We start from the raw sequence: 13,979 nt of genomic DNA, 5'->3' as shown, positions 1-13,979 counted from the left end.
TTATTTATTTATTTTTTATTTTTTTATTTTTAAGGCAGGGTTTCACCGTGTTGGTCAGGCTGATCTCGAACTCCTGACCTCAGGTGATCCACCCACCTCGGCCTCCCAAAGTGCTAGGATTATAGGCATGAGCCGCCGCTCCCAGCCATGATTACCAATTTTAAAAAGCATCTAAAACAACTTCTTATGTTTTATCAAATTGCCCCAAACGATCCATTAGGTAGTAAAATATTCATGTCATTTTTGCACATCATCTCAAGCAGTACCCACGATGGCAGGGATTCCGGAACCCACCTTTGAGGAATGCTGCCATATTTGTGTGTGGTTGACAAGCTTGAGCCAGACATTCAGGAAGTGGGGTTGTAGTCCTACCTCCACCACTAACTTTCTGTGAGAACTGCAGCCCCTCTCAGGACCTTTTTCTTTACCAATAAAATTCAGAAATTGGGCTCAATCAGTAATTCCTAAGGTATTTTCCAAAGAACACAAATGTTGCGGAACTTCAATAGATATGCAAAAAATGTGGAAGGGATTGTTCTATGGTCAAATGGTCTTGGAAATAACTTGTTTAAACAAAGATAAAATTGTTTCTTTACCCACAACGCTTCTCAGTGTTTTTTGTTTTGTTTTTTTTAAGATGGAGTTTTGCTCTTGTCACCCAGGCTGGAATACAATGGCACAATCTTGACTTACTACAACCTCCACCTCCTGGATTCAAGTGATTCTCCTGCCTCAGCCTCCCCAGTAGCTGGGATTACAGGCACCCGCCACCACACCAGGCTAATTTTTGTATTTTTAGTAGAGATGGGGTTTCACCATGTCAGCCAGGCTGGTCTCGAACTCCTGACCTCAAGTGATCTGCCCGCCTCAGCCTTCCAAAAGTGCTGGAATTACAGGCATGAGCCACTAAGCCCAGTCTTCTCCGTGTTTTTAATAAGCTATGTGCCTTTAGTGTATTGGGAGTCCAAGGTAGGAAGATCAGTAATGTTTCCTACCTTGTGTAAACACAGAACCATTTTTTCCCTCAAGATACCCCAGAAGCAGTGTTACTTAGAAACCAGCTTGGGAAATATAATTGACAGCCACTGTCACCAACCTTTCTTCCAGCTGTGTTGAACACTAGTCACCTGTGCCTTTGCAGCTAAACATTTAAAAAAAAAAATTGTTTTAACAATAAGCTGAAAATGGAAAGGTAGCCAAGTGTCAAGAATTTTTGTCTACTAAATCAATCCACAAATATTTTAACGTGTGCCTATTCTGCGACAAGCACAGTTGATTCAGCTATGTTCTTGGCAAAAGACATTATTCTGCTTTAGGGTAGGTAATATCATCGGAAGCCTAGAGCTGCCCAGGTTTCTGGGCCACAACATACGTTTTCATTTCATGATGTAATTGTCACAAATAGGTTTTTGTTACCTGAGGCCCTGTGCCTATGCGGGCTTATGTTAATTTAGCTATTAGATGACAGAAAAGGAGAGAGCCCTTCTCCTTAACTCACTCTATACAGAACAATGGAATTGCAACTTCCATTTTGCTTAAGAATGATTCTTTCTAAGAGCTTAGAGAGGAAGGGAGATCACAGTTGCCCAGAACAAGACAAGTGCTCAGAGGTGGAAACAGAAACTCTGTGCTGTGAACAGACAGACATTATGTACCTCGTCTTTCCTGTACTCCTCAGGCGTAAGCAGTTGGAAGGGACACAAAGCATGTTTGGTTTTGTTAGGGGAGAGGGTGGGAGATAGTTCCTATTTTTCACCTCTTAAAGGAAGTTAGTAGCCCTGTCCCTACCTAGCTGTGCTGCTTTGGCTGTTTCACTTCCTCTCCCTGGGTGAATTGAATGCTTCGATTTTCTGTGCTGTACAGGAAGGAGGTGCCCACTGCAGGGAGTCCATAAGCAGCCATTCCAGTCTGATACCCTGGGATGCTGAGCAAGCAAGGTACTGAGTTGGTACCATGGGAGTCCTGGAAATGGGGCACAAGAGATAAAAGAGTTTGCTGACTCATGCCTGTAATCCCAGCAGTTTGGGAGGCCAAGGTGGGTGGATCATTCGAGTTCAGGAGATCGAGACCAGCCTGGCCAACATGGTGAAATCCCATCTGTACTAAAAATACAAAAAAATTAGCCAGGCCTGGTGGCACATGCCTGTAGTCCCAACTATTCAGAAGGCTGAGGCAGGAGAATCTTTTGAACCCAGGAGATGAAGTCCACAGTGAGCTGAGATCACGCCACTACATTCCAGCCTGAGTGACAGAGAGATACTCTGCCTCAAAAAAAGAAGAGTTTGCCACTTTTGGCAGGAGAGGATTCCACTGGGTATGGACAGAGGAAATGTAAACCCAGAGGCTTTCTCTGCTTGCAAAGTTCAGATAATATCACCTCCCTCCATCCCAAAGGCAAAGTAATGGCTGGTGTGGGATTAGGAGACTAACGAATTAATTTAGGTAAATTACTTGAAAATGCACAGTTGAAGGCAAACATAAGCACCTAGATTTACTATTGTTGCCCTTGGAACTCTCCAAGGCCTTTTCATTCTTTGGGTAAAGCCTCATTTGAGAATTCTGTTTCTTAATAAGCGATGTTCATGCCCCTAAGGGAGACTGAGAAGAGTTAGTCTATCTGTGGACTAAGGGTAGGTCTTAGCCCACTTCCTTCCTATGAAATTTTAGATGCTGCTGTCATTTGCAGCAACTGCATCTACCTGAACTGACATCTTGTCTCCTTTTGTCAAACCAAAGCCTGAATTTTGGGAATTCCTGTAAGGCAAGAATTGGACTTTAGCACAAATGGTAAAAGACATAAAACATGTTTTGAACAGAGTTGCATAAAGAATTCTTATAATAATACTGATAGCTGACATTTGTGTTACCTTAAGATTTACTGAGCACATTTGCATAGACTTTCACTACCTCCCAATAAGGTGGACAAGATTCTGTGCTTTAAACATGAGGGAAATGAACCTTGAGCAGGTCGCTGGTAATCATGGGACTTTATATACTAAAAGGAAATTTGGGGATCCCCTAGTCCAAACCTTTTATTTAACAAATGGAGAAACAGACCCAGAGAAGTTAAGTGAGTGGCCTAAAGCCACACAGCTAAGTTAGCAGCTGAGCCAGAAATGCATATGAGATCTCACTGCCCAGCCCTGTAGGGAACGTGCAGACTAGGAATCCAGAGTCAAAGCACAGAATCTGGACTTTCTCTCACACATCTTGAGCCTCTTGAATGAAAGTTAAATTCCTGGGCCCTAGAGCCTCCTGGTGTCAGATGAATCCATCTGAAGGGCTGAAAGTGGGGAAAATGGAAAGGGTAGTGGGGGTTGTACAATGTTTAGAAGCTATTCAAGAGGCATTTCTAGAATGTCTTTCCTGGCATAAAAAGCATAGAGTAATGTGAAGCATAGTTCAAAAAATAGAAGCAATATTTTACTATAGTATGTACCAAGAAAAGCTGAAAGACTACTAAGGTTTTATTTCCTCAATTCAGGTTTCGCAAGATTTTCTTAGTGCATTTGTCTTTTGTGGGGTTTTCCCCCATCAAATCACACTGACTACTTTAGAGATATAGAAAAAAGCTCAATTAACATTGAGGAACTCCAGCAAGAAATCTTCCCCCCACTATAATCCTCCCCCCAAAAAATAAACACATTTTACCACATCTCCTATACCTGGTCTAAGTGCTAAGCCTTTGAAAACTCCAGCTCATTAGACTTTCGCAATCACAGACCATTGAACCTGATGCTTTTCAGCGTTTATTATAACTGCCACACCCTGCATTTAATTGTGTTGAGTCAGGGTAGAGAAGTGCTCCTCCAATTGTATCTCTGGGGGTTTTATTTGCATTCTTCTGGAACACTGGGTCCTGGACTAGGCTTCACATGTCTCAGAATTAATCCTCCAGCTGCCCGAGTGCACATAGCTGCCATCATGCCCTCCTCCCCTCCCTCTATGTCTGCAATGTCGTCTTGCTTCCCAGACAAGGAGGTAGAGCCCAGGGAGCCTGGTATAGAAATGAGGAACTTTTCATTCTGGAAAATAAATGAAATGAATGATCTTGGGTTGTGATTAAGACAGCCAGATCTACAAGGAAACACAAACAGAGAAGGCTAGAGAAGAGCAGGGGTAAAGCAGGGTTGGGGGTTGCGGGTGGCTCAAGACACTAATGCTGGGTAGAAGTTAATTAATGGAACTAATCGAACCGCTATTTATTTTGAGCAAAAATAAATAAATAAAAGTCGTGGCAAAAGGAGAACAAGGGATGCCCCAGAAAGATATTGCTTTTTGTTTTTAAACATTTATGATAAAAATGAAGCTAGCCCCGTGGAAAGTCAGAGACAAGAAGAAAGTCCCAGGAGATGACCTAGTGAAGACACCTTGCTCAGATAACAAATGAGCAAACCAAGGCCCAGAGAGAAGTGACGTGGCTCCCGGCAAGCCACAGACAGAGCCACAGGACCTCATTCCACTGCCAACAGTGGCCTTCCTTTTTCCATATGGCCCTCTGCATGTGTCTTGACCTTCTGCCTGTTTTTTTTTTTTTTTTTTTTTCTTTCCAAAAAGCTAGGAGGACAGTGTCCAGAAAGAAAAACTAGGACTGGCATTTGTAAACAACAGCTCCAGGAAATCCCCAAGTACTGTAATTGAAGTAACATGATTGACAGTCATTCAGTACAATTGACAAAGCCAGCATCGAAACAGGAACTAGCAAGGAACAGGCCACCCTCTAAGAACCAAGAGTTCAAAAGAAAGAAAAAAATAACTGCTCAGGGGACAACTGAAAGTCTTTCTACTGTTTCTTGTGTTACATAGGTCTATGATAAGTTTTGTTTTCAGAGAGCACTCTTTGAGGGCAGTGAATCTAGCCAGTGATTTACTGGTTGGCTTCAGAGGGTGCAAGAACACCCTAAAATTTTACATGAGTTTTATTATGAATATGCATTTGATGCCACAATGGGTTGATAAGTTTTTTCCATAAGACCCCCAAAAGAATCATGTCCCAGAAAAGACCAAGAACATCTAGAATATGTTTCTACATTTATGTTATTACATTTTATTACGTTTGGGCCTGTTTTCAGAGTGGACGTTTGTATGGTAAATACATCTGATAGCAATAACTAAAGCATACCCTAAGAATGAACCTGTATGACAAATGCATCTGAATGTGTGTTCTGAGCTAGGGAATCTTGGAGGGACCAACCAGGAGATTCGTTCTTTGTCTGTCAGGAACATCTGAGCCCCCAAACCATCCTGTGAAACATGGGCTGTACCGGGGCTGGAGGCCCTGAGTTTTGTGTTGAATGAAGGTTGCCAGGTGGAGGTTGTTAGGGAAAGGATGCTTAGTGAAAATGATATATAAACTGCATGCCTTTTACAAGCAATTGTGGTTCTTCTGTCCAGCCGGCCACCACTGTGCCATGTGGTCATTCTGCCCAGTCCATCACCGTTGGACTCTGTCTCCTGTATGTAAGCCCCAACCAAACCCCATGTCTCCTGTGCTGGCTTTGGGTCTCTTCTGAGGCCTTTTGAACCTGGTGTCATCCCCACTGGAGTAGACAGGGGTTCCACACACCAGTGTTTCATCAAGAGAGACCACCAGACTTTCCCTTCCTCTGAATGTCAAACCAGGTGCAGAATCAAAAAGTAACAACAGGAAAACCAAACAAAATTGGTTTTTAAGACAGCAGTGGCCCTAAAAAGAGATGGATTGTCATCTTGGAACACCCCACAGTCATTCCAGTCACGCCTGGCACCTACCTCCCATTATGATAACTTCAGTGGGCCAAAAATATAAGCCGAATCTCCCAACATTTCCTAAAAAAAATCATAGCTCTGTTACCCATGAGTATATCTTTAAAAAACTCTTGAATTTATTTAAGAGAGGAAGCATTACATGAGGTGTCTCAAAATATGTTCCATAGATGTTCAAAAGGGTTCTGGGATGAAGTAAGTTTAGGAAAACTGCTAATCATCTCCCCTCTTAGAAAATCACAATAAATAACAGTGTTTGAAAGGCTCTGAGAGGTTCTGTCATAAGTAACCCATTCAATTTTCTTTAACCCCATGTTTGCTCTTCTTACCTGACAATAATACTCTTGTACATAGTGTCTATTAACATCTTATGGAATACATACTGGAAAACACATTTAGTGGACTGAGATTTGGACTAGAAGGCAAGAGGTTTGGATTCCAATCCTAGTTGTGCTACTAACTGGATGTATGACCTTGAGTAATTTGACTGTTCCAAGGGCATAGAATTTAAAAGTTTCCCAGATTCTTTCTGGGGCTGTAATCTATCCAATATGATCTGTGGGTTGGCTGAGATCTGGTCTAAGATTCTGCTTATAACCGTTTTCCACAATTTTTCTTCCAGGAGACCTCGTGGTGCAATTATTTCACTTATAAGCTACCTTCTCTTAAGAACTCTGTGGAGAGATAAGGCAAATATTAAGGCACCAGAACCAATGCTGTAAAGCTGGGTCAGCTTTATTCACTGTGATGAATATGTGTGGTAGGTCCATAGCCACAGACCTCAGCAAACACAAAGGCAGCTGACTGGTGGCCATGTGCATTTGAGGGGGTTGATTTTTTGGAAACTACACAATCTCTTTGAAACCAGCCAATTGTGATCACATAACCTTAAAGAGAAAACGCCTCTTTCCGAAAAACCAAAGTTATTACCACAGGTATTGTTACTCTGTGGGAGAACCCCCTATCTCAGAGAAAAGGAGGGTTGACTACAGCTCACCTTCAAAGGCATTTGAGTCAGTAACAGCCCCGACAGCAAGCTTTCCCAGGGAATACTAGAGGCCTGGGAATATTTTAAGTACCACCTGTAAAGCGTCTTGAGCTCTTGCACAATTATTATATGTTGCCGTAATGCGTCACCCCGAGAAGTAGCCTGGGGTGACACATTAAGACTACATGTGCTTTCTGCATCGTAGGCACAGGATGCTATATAAAATTCCCACAAGCAGATCATGGGGAAGACATCTTAAAAAGCAGAGGCTGCAGGGCTGCGGGCAACAGGGCTAGAGATAAGTCAGAACTTGTTCCATGGAAGGGCTTTTCTCCAGCCACCACTGTGGCAGTACATCATGTCTTTGCATTGAGGTGGGGCTACATGTTTAGGCAGGCTGTGCTGTGTGCAGCTTCCTACCTAATATAAGGAATCTTCTAAAAATAAATCCGTATCACTACCCCTTTGCTCCTTGGTGCCTCTTGAAATTTAGACAGTTCAGCAAAGCATACCTGTGTCTTTCCAGCTGAACGTTGCCTTGTGTTTAAAAGCCTGGGCTCAGCAAATGGAGTACTATACACCCATATAAAAGAATGAGGAAGATTGCTGTATACTTCAGTAGAAAGCTCTCCAAGACTGCATTAAGTACAAATCAGTGTTAATATATGCCACTTTTGGATAAGAAAGAAGGAATAAGATTATTTATTCAGACTCATTTATATTGACATAAACACTGAAGAATATATTTAAAAAAAGAAAAACAAATGTAACTGTTTACATCTCTAAGGCAGTAGGCAGTTGGTGTATATGGGATATACAGAGACTAGCAGGAGATGCCAGGAGGGAAACAAGACATATACCTATTCATATTATTGTAATTTTTGAACATATTAAAAAGCATAAAAGCCTGGGCTCTGGAATTAGCAGAACTTGGTTTGACTACTTTCTCTTCTGTTTCCTAGTTTTGAGCAAGTTATTTCACATTCTCTGATCCTCAGTTTCCTCACCTGTAAAATGGGGATAATTATAGTATCTGTTGAATTATGGCTGTTGTTCAAACTACATGAAATAATGTTTGTAAAGTACTTACTAGAATGCTTGACATATTGCAAGTATCTGAAAATAATGATAATGCTTTAATTGCTATTGATATTATTTTTGCTTACTGATGTCTAACAGATCCTTCAGACTTAGGCAAAGTAATGCTTCCTATGAGAAGTTTTCCCCAGGCTAGGGCAGAGTGAAGAGCCTCTTCCTCCATTCCGGCAGTGATATGCCTGTCTGTGTCATGCTGCTCTCCCAAGCTCAGCTCTTTGGTGTGTCATCAGTTGCCCACTGGACTGTGGCCTTCTGAAAGGCAAAAACCTTGCCCCTGCATCAGGCATATCGTAGGTAGGTGGTTGTCCATAAATGTTCGGTGAAAGACTAAAGGAACTAATAAGATTTCTATTTTTTGTACAAGAGCCTGTCTGAGGCTGTCCGTGGAGTTTTGTTTCCCGTTTTAGCCTGGCAGATGCCTGCCTGTCATTTGTTATGTCTGCGTGGAGTTGCTCAGGAAAATGAACTGCCATAAGCAGCCCTCAGCACTGCAGCTCACGCTTGAGTTTGCTCTGAATTTGCCAGGAGGTGAACTGTGGCAATCTGCAGAGGCCTCCCAGGAATGGTAGGAAGCCGAAGCTCTCCAGAGACTGCAGTCATGCTGGATCCCAGGCAGAAAGTGCAGGCTGACACTCCAGCTGCCTCAGGCTGAGGCAGAATCGATGCTTCTGCATCACCCGAGGGGCCAGTCCCAATAACTCCAGAGCTGTTTCTGCCCTCCTTGAGTCTGCTTCTCTGGGGTGAGGCCTGGTTCAGAGGAAGAGCTGACAAAAATAAAACCAGAGTGACAACGTGCTGTGCAGGAAGTTTCAAGTCTGGGAGCCAGAACAGAACACAGGTACCTGGGTGACATACCACAAGAAAAGTTGCCTGAACAGCAGACCATAGAACAAAACCGTGACTGTATTTGCATTTGTGGTTGTGGCTTTCTTCTTTTAGGAGTCAAGTCAACAATACCTATTGTCGTCAAGCAGATCTAAGCCCAGGGTGGACTTCTGCCACTAACAGCAGGTTGAGCTTAAACAAGAAGACTCTCTGAGCCTCACTTTCCTTGTCTAAGAGCCATTGGGAGAATTATAGAAAAAACAAATACTAAGAGATCGAACATTTATAAAATAAGTATGCGTCTTTCCTTCCTGTATTATTGAGCACTATGGAAGGTGAGAAAGACAAGGCTTTCACAATCTTACTACTGTAGAGAAGCATGTACCGCACACATATATACACATATCATACACCACACACATACACCCCTATACACACCACACAGATACACACACACACACACCAATATACATGCTAAGTTTAGAACGTTTATGAAGCAACGCTAGCAACAACAGAAGAATTTGACAGTTCTTCCATTGGCTGCTTCTTAACTAGAAACAGATTGTATCCCCCCAGCAGTTTCTGGGCCAAAGTTCCTCTAAATGTGGGTCTACTCCTGGTAATTTTGTTTCCTTTTCTCAGTGAACAGTCATGCAATACCATTGCCTGGGTGTCGTCTACAACCCTGGCCTTTTTTCAGTTCATAAATCTAGGAACAGAAGGAATGCTTGCAAAAATGTACATGGACTCCACCGTTTATTGAGTGACTGCTGTGTGTCTGCATTCTCCTTGTCTCTGATCCTCATCGCACCCAGCAAGATACTGCTATTATCCCCTCACACAACAAATGAGGAAATTAAGGTTCAGAAAGGTCAAAAAAATTGCCCAAGGCCTCACAAGCAATAAAGGGCAGGCTTGAGATTGGACCTAAAAGTGATCTATTAGCCAGAGCTGTTTCAACACAAAACCCAGTTCAAGCTCTTAAGGGGTTCCCAGTCTGCTGCCCTAAATACTGCAAGGCCATTTCTCTCTCAAGTTGCCACTTGGGTCCCTCTTGGCCCAAGCTCCCTCTCCTCCCCGTTTCCCTCTTGGAGCAGATTCCTGCTGGCAAAAGGCTGGCAGCCTCCACTTCCCTTGCCTCCTGCCAGTGTAGGCAATGCAAACTTCTCACTGGAGAACACCATGCCCTCTGGACAAAGGCTCTGTGTGATGTTCTAGGACCTTCCCGACAGCCCTTCTGTGAAAAGACCCAGCTGGAGTAGCTGTGCTGCCAGGCCTTGGATGGGCAGAGTTCATAAACAGCTTCTCTAGCCATGGGGTTCCAAATGCATCAAGCCAGGTGCTGCCTACCTCAGTGCCCAACCAGCCCCAGGCCTTGGCCAGCCAGAGCCCTGTTCTGGGAAACCAGCAGGGCAGCAGGATGTTTAGGGGTTGAGGCTGTGGGTGGGCTCCTTCACAACAGAAAATGGGCTTCTGAGTCAGGCAGACCCTGCTTTAAATCCCAGCTGTATCACCTTCTACTTGCCTGATATTAGGAAAGTGGCTTCTAGCCTAGTGCAGTGGCTCACGTCTGTAATACCAGTACTTTGGGAAGCCGAGGTGGGCGGATCACAAGGTCAGGAGTTCAAGACCAGCCTGGCCAATGTGGTGAACTCCCATCTCTACTAAAAAATACGAAAATTAGCTCAGTGTGGTGGTGCACACCTGTAATCCCAGCTAGTCAGGAGGCTGAGGCAGGAAAATTGCTTGAACCCAGGAGCCGGAGGTTGGAGTGAGCCGAGATTATACCCCTGAGCCCCAGCCTGGGAGAGGGAGCAAGACTAAATCTCAAAAGAAAAAAAAAAAAGAACATTGCCTCTGCTACCAGAAGCTCAGCTCTCTCAGCTATAAATGAAACTCATAACATCTACTGTCCCTAGCCCAGCGCTTGGATCTCAGTCTCCTCATCTCCTGAAATAAAAGAGTTGGACCACATGACCTTGAGGTTACTATCTGAAAAACTCCCTATGTAGGCTGCTGGGTACAGTGGGGAATTTAGATGTCTTGTCTTTCTCAGGATAAATTCATCCCTGTGGGAGACTCCCTGGTTTAATTCAATCAATTTTATTGGGCACGTCACAATGCATACCATACTAAAGCTTCAACATACAAAGATAAACAAGCAGAGGCCCTGCCCTTCAGGAACTCACAGACTAGGCCAGCAGGAATGATAAGACTCAGAAAAACAAGTACTGTGCATAGTGGAAAGTGATAAGTACACTAGGAGGGGTACAGATAAAAGCCTAGGAAGGTTGAGAGCAGCCAGAGGGTGGTTCTGGGCCAGGAGGGAGCTAAAGATGTGGCCAGTCCATAAAGAGTCTTGAATGACAGTTTGGACTTTAAGGGCCAACTGTTGAAAGCCTTTAAAGGTTTCTGACCAGAGAGTGGGCAGATCAGAGCCATGGAGGCTGGAGCCTTTTGTTAGTCTTCTACCATCTGGAGTGGCCAGACCATAGAATTTCTAAAAGGAAAAGGGCCCTTTTCCACCATTTTCACAAGGGTTTTGTTCCCTGGCAGAAACAGTTCAAGATTTGCATAAAATGTGCAGCTGTCAATGGCAGCCCTTTGTTCTGGCCCTGAATCTTCTGCAGCATGATGCCTACCGTCTTTCTTCTCTGTGCCCTCTCACCCAGCTGTCTCCCTGCATGAAAGACAAGAGAATGAGCCACGTGGGACAGGAGGCAGGCACCCAGCCCAGGGAGATAGTCCTGCTTCAACAGAGTCCCCTGGGACATTTGCTGCCCTACCGCCTTGCCTTGGCCCAGGTCCCAGCATTATGGAAGGGAGTTGGCCTGTTGAGGAGAGAATGTGTCAGTGAGTTGCAATGGCTTGAGTCTCCTGAGAAGTATATGCGTGTGTTCAGGACTAGGTGTTTTGCAGCTGATTTCAATCTGGGTCAGAGTTGTGCAATCCTCAGCATGTTGCTATCTAGAGAAGATAAGCTTCAACAATCCCTTCCAGGACCCAGCAGCGATAAACTAGGGCTCTGAATGTAAACACAGCTGTTTGCCAAGCTCTAATTTCTGGCAATGAAGGGGCCTGCTGCATTAGCAGAAGGGATCCAGGTATGCCGTGGAGTTGTGTAAACCTCCCAGAGAGTCTACAGTGGACCCACTCTTCTGAAGAAAAATCCAGGAGAGGTGCTGGTGAGTTCTGCCCCAGCCACACTTCCTCCACTTGGCTCATCCAGGCTGAAACTGACAGGGCCATGGATGGAGGAAGACACCCACTCACTTGCCATGTGGCCTTGACCAAGGCATCTCGTCTCATTGGCATCCATGTACCCATCCATAAAATGGAGCTAGTGTAATAAAATCTCATCGATGTGAAAATTAGATGAAAATCAAAAGACCTGTGAATGAGCAGAAGAAATGACCGCCTGTCAGTCTATCCCCTTTACTCAGAGAAAAGCCCCTTAGAGCTCCTCCTGGAACCTGTGTTTTCTTGGTTTACATGTTGAGACTACACTTGGTTTTCTGGCTTCCGAGTCTATCATAGATGACAAACAATTGATGAGCAGGAAGTTCAGCTGCTAGAGATAGGCACACTGATTGCCGATAGAAACATTAAAAGCAGAGAGAGAGGAAGGAAATGGAAAGAAAAACTGTAGGGCGGAAGCAAGATCTTCCAAAGCAATGGGAACCATTTAGTAGTAGGGCAAATGAGTTTACATGTGGCAGTATTTACAAAGCCATCTGCCTAGGAGCCTCGTATGACAATTGATAATTACAAAGGCTTTCCAAGGGAATTTCAAATGATTGCACTCTATTGTTTAACAAGGTAGGGCTTTACAGAACGTTATTTTAGGAAAATTTCCTTACAAATGTTTCTAATAAATAAAGTTTTGGTGCTTAAGGGGGAAACTTTTCAATATCTTGACATTTCAGATATTGGAAAAGTCATAAATCTTTCACGAATGCTCTGGAGGGCACAGTTATACCTGTTCTCTGCATGCCAGAGTTTGGTCTGAGGATCAAATCAAGTAATAGAGATGCTATTGTACTGAAAATGTATAAAACACTACCCAAATTAACCACTAGGACAGTGAGGAGCAATCACTTTGGTCTTGAATTCTTCTTCTTTTTTTTTAGACGGAGTTTGCTCGTGTCATCCAGGCTGTAGTGCAATGGTGTAATCTCAGCTCACTGCAACCTCCACCTCCCAGAATCAAGCGATTTTTCTTCCTCAGCCTCCCAAGTAGTTGGCATTACAGGTATGCACCACCACATCTAGCTAATGTTGTATTTTTAGTGGAGCTTGGGTTCCACCATGTTGGCCGTGGTTGGTCTTGAACTGCTGACCTCAGGTTATCCACCACCTTGGCCTCCCAAAGTGCTGGGATTACAGGCATAAACCACTGCGCCCAGCAGGTCTTGAATTATTCTTGAAGACTACTTAGAAATGATACTAATAAATATGCTTGTTGATGAGTTGGCCTGAAATGTAAATTCATTTTGCCTTCACTTGTATTTAGAGTGTGAACTTTTCCCAACACAGATGCCACACCTATTGTGGGAGGAGCTAAAAGGGAGAAAGAGAAATAAAATTTGTGACCAGAAGAAATGCTGTTTAGTGCGTGGAGCTGTTCTCTTCACATCGGGGTAAACACTGTAGGCTTGTAGAGAAATGCAACTCATTGAGCTACACACCTCTCTCTGGGGCTCATTGTGCCCTGGGATAAGGAGAAGCACCCAAGAAGCACGGGGCTGCCCTCAAAAAGCTTACAGTCTAGTGCTTTTCAAGGCCACCAGGGTCAATATGAGATATTGACTGAAGAGCAGCCCTCCTGACACTTTTCGCTTTAAATATATTTCACTACACAAATCATGATTGTTTATGTAGAAAAAGAAAATACAGATAAGATGAAAACATTGACATCTACAGCCCATCACATAGAAATAACCAGTATTAACATTCTAATTAAAATCAGTATTAACAAATTATAGAATTGTTTATATATGTGAGTACAATAATGGGATCATATTGACATTGACCTTTTTTACTCAAAAATGAGCCCCCACAGTGCATTTAGAGTGATGAAAGAAGACAACCTCAGAAACACATCCTGTATGCGGAGAATATAAATTCTTCATCTATTCCAAATAAAAAGTTCTAAAATATTAAAGATGCAATTGTAAATAGGAGCCATATATGTATTATAAGAAAATAGAGGAGAATAATTACATAACATCAGCATGGGGAGACTGCTTATGCAAGACAGGAAACCCAGAAGCCATAAAGAAAATTATTACAGTTTGAATATTGAAACATTTTAAACTTCTAC

Source organism: Saimiri boliviensis, chromosome 12, assembly GCF_048565385.1.
Source record: "Saimiri boliviensis isolate mSaiBol1 chromosome 12, mSaiBol1.pri, whole genome shotgun sequence".
Classification (NCBI taxonomy): domain Eukaryota; kingdom Metazoa; phylum Chordata; class Mammalia; order Primates; family Cebidae; genus Saimiri; species Saimiri boliviensis.
Note: the sequence above shows the minus strand (reverse complement) of the source record.